At 53.9% G+C, this 13,818-nt stretch overlaps 1 protein-coding gene across 13 annotated transcripts in view; it reads right to left on the bottom strand.

The window, feature by feature from the left end:
- The window catches only part of LOC116433709 (protein turtle), a 235,762-nt gene that overhangs the window by 180,380 nt on the left and 41,564 nt on the right, over window positions 1-13,818 (bottom strand). For 12 of the 13 annotated variants that reach the window (XM_076370870.1, XM_076370869.1, XM_076370879.1 and 9 more), the window contains one exon: window positions 5,746-5,798. The gene's annotated coding sequence lies outside the window, so the exon portion shown is untranslated. Of the gene's footprint in view, window positions 1-469; window positions 600-5,745; window positions 5,799-13,818 lie in introns of those variants that run through there. The other variant, XM_076370875.1, reaches the window with a different exon arrangement.

The following is a 13,818-nucleotide window of genomic DNA, read 5'->3' as shown; positions in this document are numbered from 1 at the left end:
GCAACTTTCAATCGCATCCCGTTCCCGAAGTGGAAATAACGCGCCGTTGCATCGGGCGGCACGTGTATGTACGCGGAACGGAACAGGAACGTATTACATCGGTGACCGGCCTGCGACCGTTTAGGCAACGGGGAACGTTCGCTATTCCAGCCAGCCCGAATTCCTGCTGAATCGAAGCTATCTTGTTTCAGCTCGCCTTTGGATCACGGCTCCGCTCTCTCTCTCTCTCTCTCTCTCTCGGTCCTCGTCTCTTGTCGGTTAATACAATTACTCGCAGTCGCATAAGTTTGCGGATGACTCGACAAACACGACCCTATTTCTATTATCCGGTATCTCCCGGTCTCGAGCGCGGTTCCGCTCACAGGTGGAGCGAGTCGCTTTCAGGCCCGTAAAAACGAATGCATAAAAGTGCGCGTCATGAATGCATAAAATAGCGAATAAACCCCCATAGTGGAATATTCCTTCTCACCTGTTTCCTACCCCTTCGATTCCGCTGGCCTCTGCCCGATCCCCCGTCCGCCCGGAGAGCGCGGGCGCAGCCACGCGATACCTTTGGCCGAGGATCTATCGAGTTTCAGCGCGCCTATCGACGTCTAAGCCGATATCCTCTCCGGCGAGGCCCCTTCCTCTTGCCAGCGCGACATCGAGGATCCAGCCGGCCAGCCGGGAAGCTTGTATACGCCAGCTCGCTCCTTTGAGAATTTAGTCGACATCCGATTCTCGCGGAACTTATTGGCGCGCTCTCGTTTCTCCGCGCTCCGGGGAATTTTCATCGAGCCACGGAGTCCTCGTCCTCGTCGTCGTCGTGGTGGAAAGGAAACCGTTCCGAGCGCGGCGTGCACTTAGCCCCGGATAAGTGCAATTTTCTGCTATTTCTTTGACTTAACGTTTACGATTTCCCCGTCTCGCGAGCTCCGGAACAACGAGATTATACCGGCGCGCGCTTCCGCGACTGCCGCTCGGAGCGAGGGAGACGGGTACATTTTCGTTGCAGCGCCCCTTAAGAGAACAGCGCTTTGTACTTCTTCGGCTGAATACTTGCCCGGCTCCTGGGAAAAGTTTCCGAGAGTTTGCGGATCTCTTATCGCCGAATGAAAGCGACGAAAACGCCGCGCTTTAACTTCGATCCCGTTCCTATTAACGGTCCCCGTTAAAACGCCCGACGTTTATCGCGATGCTCGCGACTCGCCGCCGCCCCGCGCCGATATGGTTTTCACGGGCGCCGGCGGCCGTGGTTGCGCAACGGGCTCCTCGATCGATTCTCGAAAACCGATGTGTTTTCTGGCAAGAATTCCGGCGAGCCGGAGAGAGTTCACGGTTCGAACGTGCCTGCGCGCGCGTTCCACAGTGGGCCAGGATCGTAAAGACCTGGACTACATTCAAATTTTCGACCTGCTTCGGACGACATGAGGTTTTTACATGTTCCTAAATGTGTATAGTAACCGGAGATATACTTAACATTTGCGGGAAGGCATAGGAAATTAATTTAGGAAGCTTCGAAAATAGAAAAGTCGCTTTCCAAATCAATTTGGCGAGGATTCGTCTTCTTATGGTGGAACACCAGGCGTAAGTTTCTCATTTCACTGAGAAACCAAGGCTAGAATCAGATTCTACGATCCCAAAAATCTCGAAAAAACACGTTATTTCGTAATTACTGATACGAAACTGGCAGAAATATAAATTTAATCCGGGCGTTTACGATTTCGGCCCACTGTGCGCCGCTGCGAAACGGCGAACGAGACGCACTTCGAGGGCTGGCTGCACTTACCCCTGAAAGAGCCCCTTTCCCGCGTCATCCCCCAGCCGGTACAACCGTACTCGGATCCCCTACGCAGAAATGCAATATGTGCATACGGCGGACGTGCCGGGAATAACGCTGCGAGTTCGCGCACGTTCCCGATTCTCGCGGGTAGACAGCCGCGCGCGAGACTGCGGTACCTCGCATCAAGATTTTCCTAGGGTTTATCCGCGAACGCGAACGCTCCGTTTAAGAAGCTGGTTGAGTCCTCCATCTCCTGCATCTCCTTTTTCCGCGTCTCCTCGTTCACTTGCGTCGAGTCCAATGAAAACGTCCGCGAGACGATTCGTTCGAAGCGATACTTCGCGGAAGGAAGGACAACCGTAGATCGTTGAGAACCAGGGTTACACATCGATTCTTCCCTCGATCTTCGCCCGCAAATGGTTCCCTTCCGAAGAATATTAGCAACGGAGGAATAAACTGAACGATAAGACCCTGCTAACGACCGGGCGAGAGCGTGTCGCTGCCAACTTCGCGGGAGAGCATCTCTGCGAAGCGAGCGCGGGGCGGTTGTAAAATACGAACGGCCGAGAGGGAAGAGAGTTCCGGCCGCTTCCGTATTTTACGCCGTGGTTTTCGTGTACGTGTATGAAATTCGCTTTATCTGCAGCGTGGCTGAGGGTTAGGCGGGACGGCGCGCGGGAAAGGGCCGGGGGCTGTAAACTCTCGGGACGGGGCTACGGTCGAGTAGCGTTTTCAACTATTCGCGGCGGCTGAATACGCGTAATGTCCTCCACGCGAATATCGCGCCGGATCGCTGAATGAGTCGTTAAATTAAGTCCGGATCCGCGCGAGATGGGCGGTGCCCACGCGTCACGTCGGCAACGTTTCGCGCGAATTAACCGCCGCGAAGGCGCGCGATATCAATGCGCGAAATCCGTGTTGTACCCACTCGAGCCTGTGTATCGGCCTGTCTCTCGGCGAGTGGATAGCTACATACACGGTCGCCCGGATCTTCCGTCGAATGGAGGCATTCAGCGGTACTCGGTCGGAGATACTACCGTTGTCGCGTGTGCGCCGTGCACGTACGTGCACGCGCACGAGAGTAGCCGGCGGATAAAACACCGGCGGAAACGGAGCGAAAGAAAACTCGCCGGGGCGAAATCATCGTCGCCGCGTCGTCCCGGGCGAGTGTCAAATTTCGCGAAGGATTCTCGAGATGAATCGCGCGGGGGATCTGTCGCGAATGAGTTTCACGAATGTCACGGGAAGAATCGGAGGCGCGGTGAGAACCGTTCCGCGGGTACTCGTGTCAAGATGCGTCTGCTTGTAGAACGACTGTTGAGTTACGTGCCAGGCAATCGCCCAAATGTGCTTTTTCGCGAGATGCGGAGGAACCGAACGTATTCCTATCGTACACCTCTGGAATCGCCTTGCGAGCGGTCAGATGCTCGATTGCGAGCATAGACTAGGTTCTGGAGTCATGGCTACCTGATTTGTACCTGAAAGTCAGAGGAACACGGCGATGTTGCACGAGAAAACACTGATTAGTTGCACTGAGAGCGGCAGACTGTGGACGTGTGATAACAATTATTATAATTAAATAGCTCCGAATTCTCAGATTTCCTTTTTCTTCCGATTTTCTCTTATTCCCTGCTCGCAGCTTCCGAATCGTCAGTTCCTTTTTAACACAACGATCGAAGTCATTGTATCCCTTTCACAGCCGACAGGAATGTACGCGCAGCCCCGAAGCTTTCCGCGTCGCCTCCTCCGGATCAACCGATCGTTCTCGCTGCTCCCGCTCGCCGACGCCCGGAACCGGCATGATACAGTCAACTTTAATATATCAGCCGTATTACCGACGGCCGCCGCGACAAAGACAGAACGCCGGAAGGAAAGTCGGGGTGGAAACGAGCGAATCGCGATACGATACGCTGAATCGACGGTAGAAGCGACGACGAGCGCACGGATGAACCGGGATCGACAAAGAGCCCGGGCGGAGCCCGTCCCGCGATAAATACATACACGGAAAACGGGCAATATCGAACGTTTTCCTCCGTCTCGGGGATTTCTGCCGGCTCGGCGGAGGCAAAGACGAGGGGAGCAATAATACGGCTCGCGGCAACGATACGGGAATTGCCGCCGCGAACCTCCCTTTGAACGCGGCTGAATTCGAGAACGCGTCGGGAATCAACTGAAACGCGACATCGCGAAACATCCGATGAAACAACGTTCCGCCGTTGACCGAAAAACCCGGCGGTCGATGAATATTAAAATTTCACCGACGCAACGGTCAGCCCGCCGCGAGTTCCCGTCTGTGAAACGGCAACACCGTCACGGCCGCGGGAAACCAACAGCACGCAACGCCGATGATTCAATCTGTTTTTTTTTTTGTTGTCGACGGGGTAAAAAGGATCTCTTTCCGGATTAATTTCGCGGTCGTTTACCAGTTTGCCCGCGATCGAGTTCGCTCGCGTCCGCAGCGAGGACTCGCGGAATACGCGGAATCGCGAGCGGTAAACGCAAGAATCGCTGCGTTTCAGCGTAAACGGCGACATTGTGCGCTTCGCTGCGGAAACTCCTCGCTTCGGGCAGTAAGAATGTCCCCGCGATACGGGGTTGCTTTCAATCGAGCTCTCGCCGACCCCATCGAGCGTTTTTTTCACCCCCCTCCGCGCGTCTGAGGCTCGCATTCATCGCGATGGAAAGGAGTCCGTTCGCATCGCAGGGAAAATATACGTTTCCGCCCCGTTTCCCGTTGAAAACGTCGCGATAGAAGGATCGGGGAAGCAAAGAGCTACGGCAACGTGTGCGTCACAGGCGGAGGAGATGCGTCCGCGGCTGGCTTCCATCGGTGAAACGTGCTAGAATGATTCCGGAATGCGATCCGACAGTTTCGCTAAACTATGCAGATAAATTCTTTCAAAGAAGTTGAAGAATGTAAACGCCGCGGGAAACACAGAAGGCGGTTCGGCTCGGAAAGCCCGACAAACCTCAAGGTATACGTGACCGTCCCCTCCGATACGGTTTTTACCTTCGGCAAAGACGGGTTTTTCCAGCGCGACGCGAACACAAGCGGAAGGGGGCGGGGGGGAGGTTGCACGAAGACGTAAAAGCGAGCGAGTGAATAGTTGAAAATTACGGTGAATTCGTCCGTGAGAAGAAACGCCAACCTTGCCCGCCCTCCGTGACCCTTCCCCCTTCGACCGGCACCGAGTTTCTTTCCCTCGGCCGAGAGAATCTTCCGATCCCTGCGCGAGCCAGGTATCGCGACGCGATTCGCTCCGATATCACGCGAGACTTAATTCAGCGATACGAGTTTCTTCGTGCGTTGCGTGTTATGTTATACGGAGGAAATTCTTTATTCGAATACGTAGCTATGTATCGTAATTTAGAGTGTCGACCTAATCTGGCAGTCGATTTACGACAGTGGATGAAGACAGCGACAGAGAATATAGAAACGAAAACAAGAGAAAGATAGTAGAAAGACGTAGAGTCGAGTCGCGAGTGTTGTAAAATCGTGTTTAATAAAGAATAGATGCAACGTTGAATCCCTTGATCATCTGAAATGTCTACGATACGCGGTTGGAAATCATTTTGATCGGTGGCTATTGTGATCCTGCGAACGGGTGTTGATGGCCGAGAAATGAGCGGGTTAACGGGTTAATCTCGCGGCAGAATTCCAAACGAAACATTAGACCCGGCGTATTGAGAAACGGCCGGGGCGAGCGCAGCGAACCATTTACAAACGATTAGATTTCAATCTGGAGGCAAATGAGAGCGGGCGCGCGCGTTAATTGCCGGTAGTTTCGACTGTTCTTTAAACACAGCATGGAAAAGTGAATGCGCCCCGGCGCGGTGAAAGACGCGAGCGGAACGGCGCGCAAGAAAGGAGGGAAAGAAAGAAAGGGGGAAAGAAAGGATAGAACGTTGAATGGGAGGCGGCCGCTCGTTCTTCGCAGCCGTTTACAATTTATAATCGTATTAAACGGCTGGGGAAAACTCACCGGTTCGCGTAGCTCCGGCTCGTCGGCCGAGCCCTCTGCCAGCAACTCCGATTCTGAAACAGAAAAAGGAGAAAATGCAGTTTGATGGAGGCGCCGGGATATCAACGGGTCGTTGGCTGAATCACGTTCGTCCATTCCTCTGTGTATCGCGAGGAAAGCTACTTACCGCCGTCAATTTATCGGTGCTCAACGTGCGCCGAGCATTCGTCGACGTTTATCAACGTTCCGGCGTACCGGGTAATTTCATCTGCCGCGATCAAAACGCGATGCCAGCCCGGAGCAATTGTGTCTCACGTCGTCGCTCCCCCGTTCCCACTCGAGCGTCCAACCGATTAAAACTCCGTTCCCGCTTCGACTTCGCGCCACGGAGCCGCGCGACCCTCGAGTTACCTACGTGCTACGTGCTCCGGCTCGTCGGCGACCGAGCCGGTTCCCCCCCTTAGAATAATTCCGCGTGCGCGAGCTTTCGCGATCCGCCGATCGAAACAAAACAGAGAACGATGGGGAGGGAAGGGATCCGAGTTCCGCGGCGATTACAGCTTAATAAACGATTAACAGTTACGAGCCCGAGAGCGCGTCGAGTTCGCTAATTGATTTTTCTTTGAACGCTTTTCAATAGCCGCGAGACGGAAAACCGGCGGAGCTCGCGGCGGAAATTCTCGTGGAACAGCCAGCCCATCCGGCGACCGGCGCGCGAGGCGGATCTGAAAACCCCTCGACGGAAATCTTTTTGCGCTGGAATATTTAGCGAACGATTCCCGCCGACCGTGCTCCGCGCCCACTTCACCAAGAAAATCGTCCCGTCCTGCCGGCGAACGTTTATATCGTTCGACAAACGCGATAGCCGCGCGTACGCGATTCTTTGTTTCCGCGAAGGATAAAAACGGCACGCGCGTCAACGATGCGCGAAGCGTCGCTAACGTGTGGGAAACATATCGAACACGACAGTGATTTCTTTGCGAACCGTTTGTTGTTCACCGGCGTTTACGCTCCGCGCGCGTTTCCATTCCGTTGTTTTTTCCGAACGTTCCCCATCGTTTCGCGTTTTATCCGGGAAAGTGTAACGGAAAAACCGGAGCGTTTCACGCGGTCGTTCGTTCCTTTCAAAGTATCGCGCGGCGCGCGTTCCCGCCGGACAATCGTAATCCCCGAGTTAGGAAACAATATAATAATTTTTCGCGACGGAAGGTAGGGTCGCCCGCGAGGCTCGTACGAAACGATAAGCCTTCCGTTGCATTGCGTGCTCCTGGAGATTAATTCCCCCGCCTAAGGGGGACATTATCCATTCAAAATGGCCCCGGAGCGGAGTAGAGCCCGGGCAACGAAAATCATATTCGAGCGAACGCTGCGAGGCGCTCGCTCGCTTGCTCGTCCGACCGGAGACGCGTGGCGCGCGTGTAATTCATTTTGCTCATTCATTATGGATTTTAATACCGGCCGCGTCGGGAGCCCGTCATAAATTAAGTTCCGTCAGGCGACAGCCCACCGAAACGAATGAACCCGCGGAATGCGACGCAGACTGACAGAATCACTGATCGGAATTTTTTCCCCCGATGAGTCTCTCAATTTTCAGAGTCGAGCGCCGATCGATACGCGCCCTCCCCGTCATCCCGCAGCCACGCGAGCCCGACCGCTCGACCTTTCACCCCGCGGACGCGTGCTGCTTCGTTAAAATGCACAATTCGCGGAACGCACGAACATGCCGGGTATCGCGCACGCGACGCCGCTCGTCTCGAACCTTTCGTCGAATCGATCTCGACTCTCGAGGAAACTTTCATTGGATCATCGGCTTCGTCGGCGACAACGAAACGTCGAACCGTCGACGCGTTAGGGTACGTTTGCAACGGAGGTATACAAGACGCTCGACGAATCATTTCGCGGAGCTGAGACACCTGTAATTCGTGTTTAGTTACTGCTTCTAGCAGCTCCGCTATTAAAGAGCGCCGCGCAGAGACGTCCTAAATATACGTAAACTTTATAAATTACTTTGATAATAACTATCAACTGAAAACTTCTGATTTAAGACCCAGAGGAAGTCAGGAGTTTCCACTTAATTATTATTAACAAAGGAATTCCTAAAGTTTACCTTTAATTAGAACGTCTCTGGGTGTCTTCCCTTAGCGTAGAGGAAGACACTTCATCGAATACTTTATTCTCGCGTCTCCTTATCGGCGCTCCCTTGGTCAGGTGTAAACGCACCGTCACGATCGTCCGAAGGAAAGCATCGCGCGAACGGAGCATCGGCGAAGCACGAAAAGGCATCCAAGAAATTCAAAGTTACGTAGGTTAGGGCTCGCGGGACGCTCGCGTATATAACCCGGCCCGTGTTCACGAACTGTGACGTTCGCACACTCGTTCCCGGCCGCGTATCCCACGAGAGTGCACGAGAGGGCACGCGAGGAGGGGCCATTAAGAGGTGGCACCAGCTAGTTTTCCTGTCGTTTCTTCGCGATACCGCCGTCTGGCGAATGTATTACCCTCCCTTTAATTACACGCGTTACTTACGCTCGTTAATTAGGCTCCGCCCGCGAATTAGAAAGCCAACAGCGGCCTGCGGAAGGGAGAGGAGGGTCGCACGCGAGTGATCGCGAGAACGGTAAGTGGCCGCGCCACGCGATATTTTTGCGAAATCAGAATTTCGTGATTCGAGCGGATACGTTATCCCGTCGCGAGCCCCGCGTAGATTGTTCCCGTGATTCCCAGATTCGAATCCACCCCCACAAGCGTCCCCCGTTAGAAGGATCCGACACAATTTCCCCGGCGTCTCGCGCCTCGAATGGATGCATACGAATTTTTATGCGTCGAGATAGGACCGCTTCCCGTCCGCTTTCCAGGTCGTGCATCGTGTCCGGTGAATTCGAGAGCGCGCCGTTTACATTCTCCTCGGCGGACGGCGCGAGCGAAACAGAAGAGAACCGAGGAACGAGATATCGCCGATGGGGCATCGAGTTTCCGGTGACTTTCAGGCCGTCCCGTGGCGCGCGAGAATAATACGGGAGACCCGGAGGAATAAAAAGGCGTATTCTTCTGTGCTCGCGTCCCCGTTCTTCCATTACAAGCCGCGCGCTCCGCTCTGAACGGTGTTCCGATACGCTAGACAAACTTCGGTTAAGCTACTTACAGCAGCATCGTGGAAGATCGTCGAAGTTCGAACAACGAATCGGGAGCCGCGGTGACGAGGAGACGTATCCGCGCGAACAAGCGAGTTAATAATTTCGCGGCGGGTGTGCGCGATAAATCCGGAATAAAGAAGCAAGGAGTTTATCGCGAAAATCGCGGGCGAGAGGACTAAGCCGGGATTTCAGCGTATATCATAACCCGGGCGGGGAAAAAAGTTTACCACCCATCGCCAGGAAATATAACACCCCCCATGGTACTGCTAGGATCCTGCGGCGAGCGGAATAGCGGTCCGCGCAGCCCGTGGCCCGGCACGAAAATGTTGTACCCGTGCAAGCGGCCGTGATAAAACACAGGGAGGATCGTTAAACTGTTCCGCCGCGCGTCCCCGGGAAAATACATTCGTCGCCTATCGAAACGACGCGGCGCGCAGCCGATCCGCTGGCCGGATTCTCGCGTTCCCCGGGCCGCGGCTCGCCGGAATTATTCGGCCGCGCGGATCGCGGAGTCCGCGGAGCGGAATCGCTGCTGTCGGCTCGCGACAAGCGTTTACCCCGCTTTCTCTCTCCGTGAACTTGAAATCGAATTACACGCGCTCACGCACACGAGCAATTCCCTCTTACGCAATTCCCCGTAATTCCAGGCACAGCGGGAATACGGGCCACGAGCGCCGCCAGAACCAAGACCGTGAAAGCTCCGCGGAATACGTGGGTACGCCGACACGCGGCGCGGCGCTCGCAATCTTATTCTCCTCGTTGCGGAAACCGGCGATTCGCGGTACAGTGCGCTTCATAAATTCCTGCCGGGGAATGTCGGAGCGGACGCGACGCGCATTCTTCCGTGGCCTCCGCCGTCCGCCTTTGTCTCCCTCGTCTAGTTCCACCCCGCAGCGAGCGCCGGTCGAAAAATAATTCCCGCGAGTTTCTTTCCTCGAACACGTCCCGGCCGGGTTCGCCGCGGCCCGATAACGTCGAACTTTTCGACTGGATTAGTTCGGCGGCGTGCACGCTCTAATTAATGAATCGCCCACGGCCCGAGCACCGGCGAAACTTAATCGGGAGCGCCGAAGGAAATAAGAGAAATAGACGAGACTGATCGAGCGGGCGTTATCGCTCCAGCCATTCCCCGGGGGGTGCACCAATTAACGTCACCGGCTGATTCGTCCCGAGCCTGAAGTGTCTTAATAATAACGGAACCGCGCCCTCGCGAAAAATCAGAGTTCGATCCGTCGCGGACGGACGATTCTCGTCGACGAGGAGGAAGGCTGCTCCTTCTTGTCCCGGAACGCCAGCGCGACAGTTGCTCGATCGCGCGGAGCACACGCGTCGCTGACTCCGCTAATTGCGGGGCCGGCTGTGAACGCGGGGAATGAAAAACGCGGGAGCGCCGGAGGAAGACGGGGAGCAAGGGTTGAAAGGCTGGATCGGAAGTGCACGCCGCGCACAATGCACGCCACGAGGTTCCCACCGGCAACGTCTTCGCCGCATCCTAAATTCTCACAGGTAAGAGTGCGTTCACTTCGCTAGACGAGTCGTCGACCGATTCCTCTCGTCGGGCGGCGAACGCACCTCGGACAATTTCAAGCTTTCACGGAATATTGTGAGAAGTGTTGAATGTTTGCGGTGTAAGTCGCGTCCATTAGGAACTGTTTCCCGACGTTTCGCTAGCGTTGCTGGCATCATCGGAGGGTTGAGGACTCGCTGACACTGGTTAGTCAGAATCAGTGCTTCCTATTCAAACATACCTTCCTCGGAGTTACGGATAGATGATCAGTGTTTTGAGTTGATCAGCTGAAAACACGACTGATCATGCATCTGTAACTCTGAGCAAGGTATGCTTAACCCTTTGCGTGACTCTCAGTCTCCACTTAATTTGATACAGCAAAACTATAAAATTAGATATTTAGTATTTTAAATGAAACTTTGTATTGCTATAGGAAATATTTAAATAAAATTACTTTGCCGCTAATTTATCTGTGAATTATCGTTAAATTAGTTTCAAATAGTGTCGTCTGTATCTCGTCGAAAAATGTTAAATATTTCCAGTGAAAAACTTTCGAGTGCAAAGTAACAGCTTGGCTACTGTTAGCGCCTAAGGCTTGAAAAATTTGGTTCCGGTGTAATGTCGACCCCATAGGCAACCGTAAAATGTTATCGACAATAATTGCGAAGCTGGCTTAGATCTGACGTAAAGGAATTCTAATAGAACAATCACACCTTGCGTTAGACATATATTGTCTACATGCGATTATTCTAGATTGGTTTAATTTAGTTCAGTTTAGTGTTCCGATGGTTTCAATACGCTTTCTTAGGAATACCCGTTGACGCAACATTCTGCGTAACCAAAGGGTTGAATAGGAAGCGAACAATTCGAGAGCGTATTCCTAATAGACAGGGCTTGTACCCGGAAGCTTCGAACGGTTCTCGTGTCTCGGACGGTTTCAATCAACGTGTACGGATAGGTTCAGAGAGAAGCGGGCGAGTACGATTCCGCTGGATTTTTTAGCAGCAATTTCGACGAGCGAGCGAGTAATCGCTACATGCAGATTTACGGTGCCGCGGGAGCGATCTCGCTCGACCTCCGATAGACATAAGCGATGGCAACGCCGTGTCCCGCGATGCATTAACTGCAGCTGCCGCAGCGCGCGTCTGCACAGGACGGACTAGGTCCAAGCCATTACATTATGCACATGTGGGTCACATAAATACATCGATCTCATTGGTCGCCGATAACAATCGGACCGATCCGTCGGATCGACGTCAGCGGCAACGTTGCGGGGCGACCCGTGCTCTTGGAAGACGTTCAACCTCTCGATCTCGGTCCACCGGAGACCTTCCGCGTTTGCCAATCGCGGCGATCGCGTTCGCTCGACCCTTTTCCCTGTATTTCTATAATCTCCCTTCTCCGTTTCGGAACTACTTCTTGCGGGTCGAAGTTCGAACGCCGTCGCAGCGCTCGCGAACGAGCCACTTTGGCCGATGAGCCTCGCGGCGAAACCTTAATAAGACTACGTCGGTCGCGCGGCTGACTGCTCATTAGCCGATCGGAAGCGCGCGTACGGAAAAAAGAGTGAACGGCTTCCGACTACGGGGACGAAACGGACTCGCGTCGAATCACCTCGTTAACGGTGTAATTGATAAAAGAGCCGGCGCATCGGTGGCTTGTTTAATTAAGAAGCTATCCATTCGCGTCACGTACTTTCCGTTTGACGCCGTTCGACGGTAGAAAAACCGGGAGGAAAGTGTGACGCGATACGCGTCGCCGCTGGAAACTAAGGTCTGCGAGGCACTTGCACCGCCGTGTCCCGGGATTTCTATCAATGCGGCTGGAGACGGAGTTGCTAACTAAACGAGTTTCTCGCTAATAAACCCGGTGGCGCGAAACAATGCCGGTGACAGTCGAGGCTTAGGGGAATCATTGGAGAAGCTGCGTTAATATTGTTCAGAAGTTCGTGCCGCGCGATACAACGATGGCGAACGTAGGGGAATCGAGTGCACGGGGAAAATGGTTATCCAATAAATTCGGACGATAAACTTCAGGCTCCGCCTAACGTGCCGGGGTATTACTTCTATGCAGAATAGATGTATCGAGCGGAGCGCTACCATTACCGAGCCGGAGGAGGAAGCGGGCGGCGCACCCGCCGAAACGTAATTTTTAACGATTAATAAAACTTCACTGCCGGGAACGCCGGGATCGCTGTTAACAGATGATCGAAGGAGCCCAGCGTCTATCGGCGTTCCGCGCTGATTATTACAGTAAGCTCGAGCCGCGGTTGAATAACAACGTTGAAATAACAGTTGGCCGCAGATGAGAACAACTTCCTGCCAGACCACCATAAATAGCCGCGGATCGAGCTGTCAGCGGGCGAGGCAAGCTTTCCAGAAACTTATTAACGCAAGTTTCGCGAGCGACGCGGCGGCACGGGATTCGGTTAATTTAATCCACGCGAATTCCACGAACGCGATCGAGTTTGCGGAGTCGCGCGGTGTCGCCGCTTCGGGACGATAAAAACCGTTCGAGGTGTAGCGTCGAAGGTCCCGATAAGAATAACAATAACTCGGCGAAACTCGACGTCTCGACGAGAGAAAAGAAATATTCTGGTTTCCCCGGGCCGGCGACCGATCTCTCGGGAGGAGAGAGGTAAGAAGGCTACAGAGAAGCCAGCAGGAGCTGTTTCTGCTGCGACTGCCGTTGCTGCTGCTGCTGCTGCTGCTGCTGCTGTTCGCCGAAGAAAGGGTGAAAGGAAGGCGAGGATGGTAGCGAACACTCGACAACTTGTGGATCGTTTCATTATCTTGGAGTGGTACTCGCGCGCAACTTCTAAAGTTTGCCGCACGGATTCGGGCCATCCGGCAGAGCAGAATAATCATATTACCCAGGCCGCGGAGCCTTTGGCAGCCACCCTCTTGACACGGTCCTGGCTAGGCACCGCGGATCTCGACACGAGATTCCTATTCGCCACCTCGGATATCATCGGTGTAAATAGCTAGTTTGCTTAAGGCGACCGCGATATCGTTCGCTTTGAATACGGGCTCGGCCGCGCATTATGCTTCCGGCATCTGGCGTTGCATATCTCTTATCGCGTCCATCTTATTGTTCCTTTCCGAGTAATTCGCCTAGAAGGGAATTCGAGTTTCGGTTCTCGCTGGGTCGAAACCGCGGCTCCGCGATACAGGGACGAAGCGGAGAGTCGAGTCGAGTCGAGTCGAGTCAAGCAGGACGGGTCGATCCACGGAAGGACAACGAACAGGAATGGAAGGATGCGGATAAGTTCGTTCCAGCTATTAAATTAACGGGATCGAGGCTTTCACTCGGAGCCAATCCAGCACGATCGGCCCGCCGCGCCGGTCAGGCCTCCGGCTTTCAGTGGATCTATAGTCCCGACTTCTGCGCTAGAACCAAGGTAAATTTGTTGTGCTCTTCAAGACCGGCTATGATGTAATATAGTAATGGATG

This window comes from Nomia melanderi, chromosome 9 (assembly GCF_051020985.1).
Source record: "Nomia melanderi isolate GNS246 chromosome 9, iyNomMela1, whole genome shotgun sequence".
NCBI classification, from domain to species: Eukaryota; Metazoa; Arthropoda; class Insecta; order Hymenoptera; family Halictidae; genus Nomia; species Nomia melanderi.
Note: the sequence above shows the minus strand (reverse complement) of the source record. Positions and strands in the feature narration are given on the sequence as shown.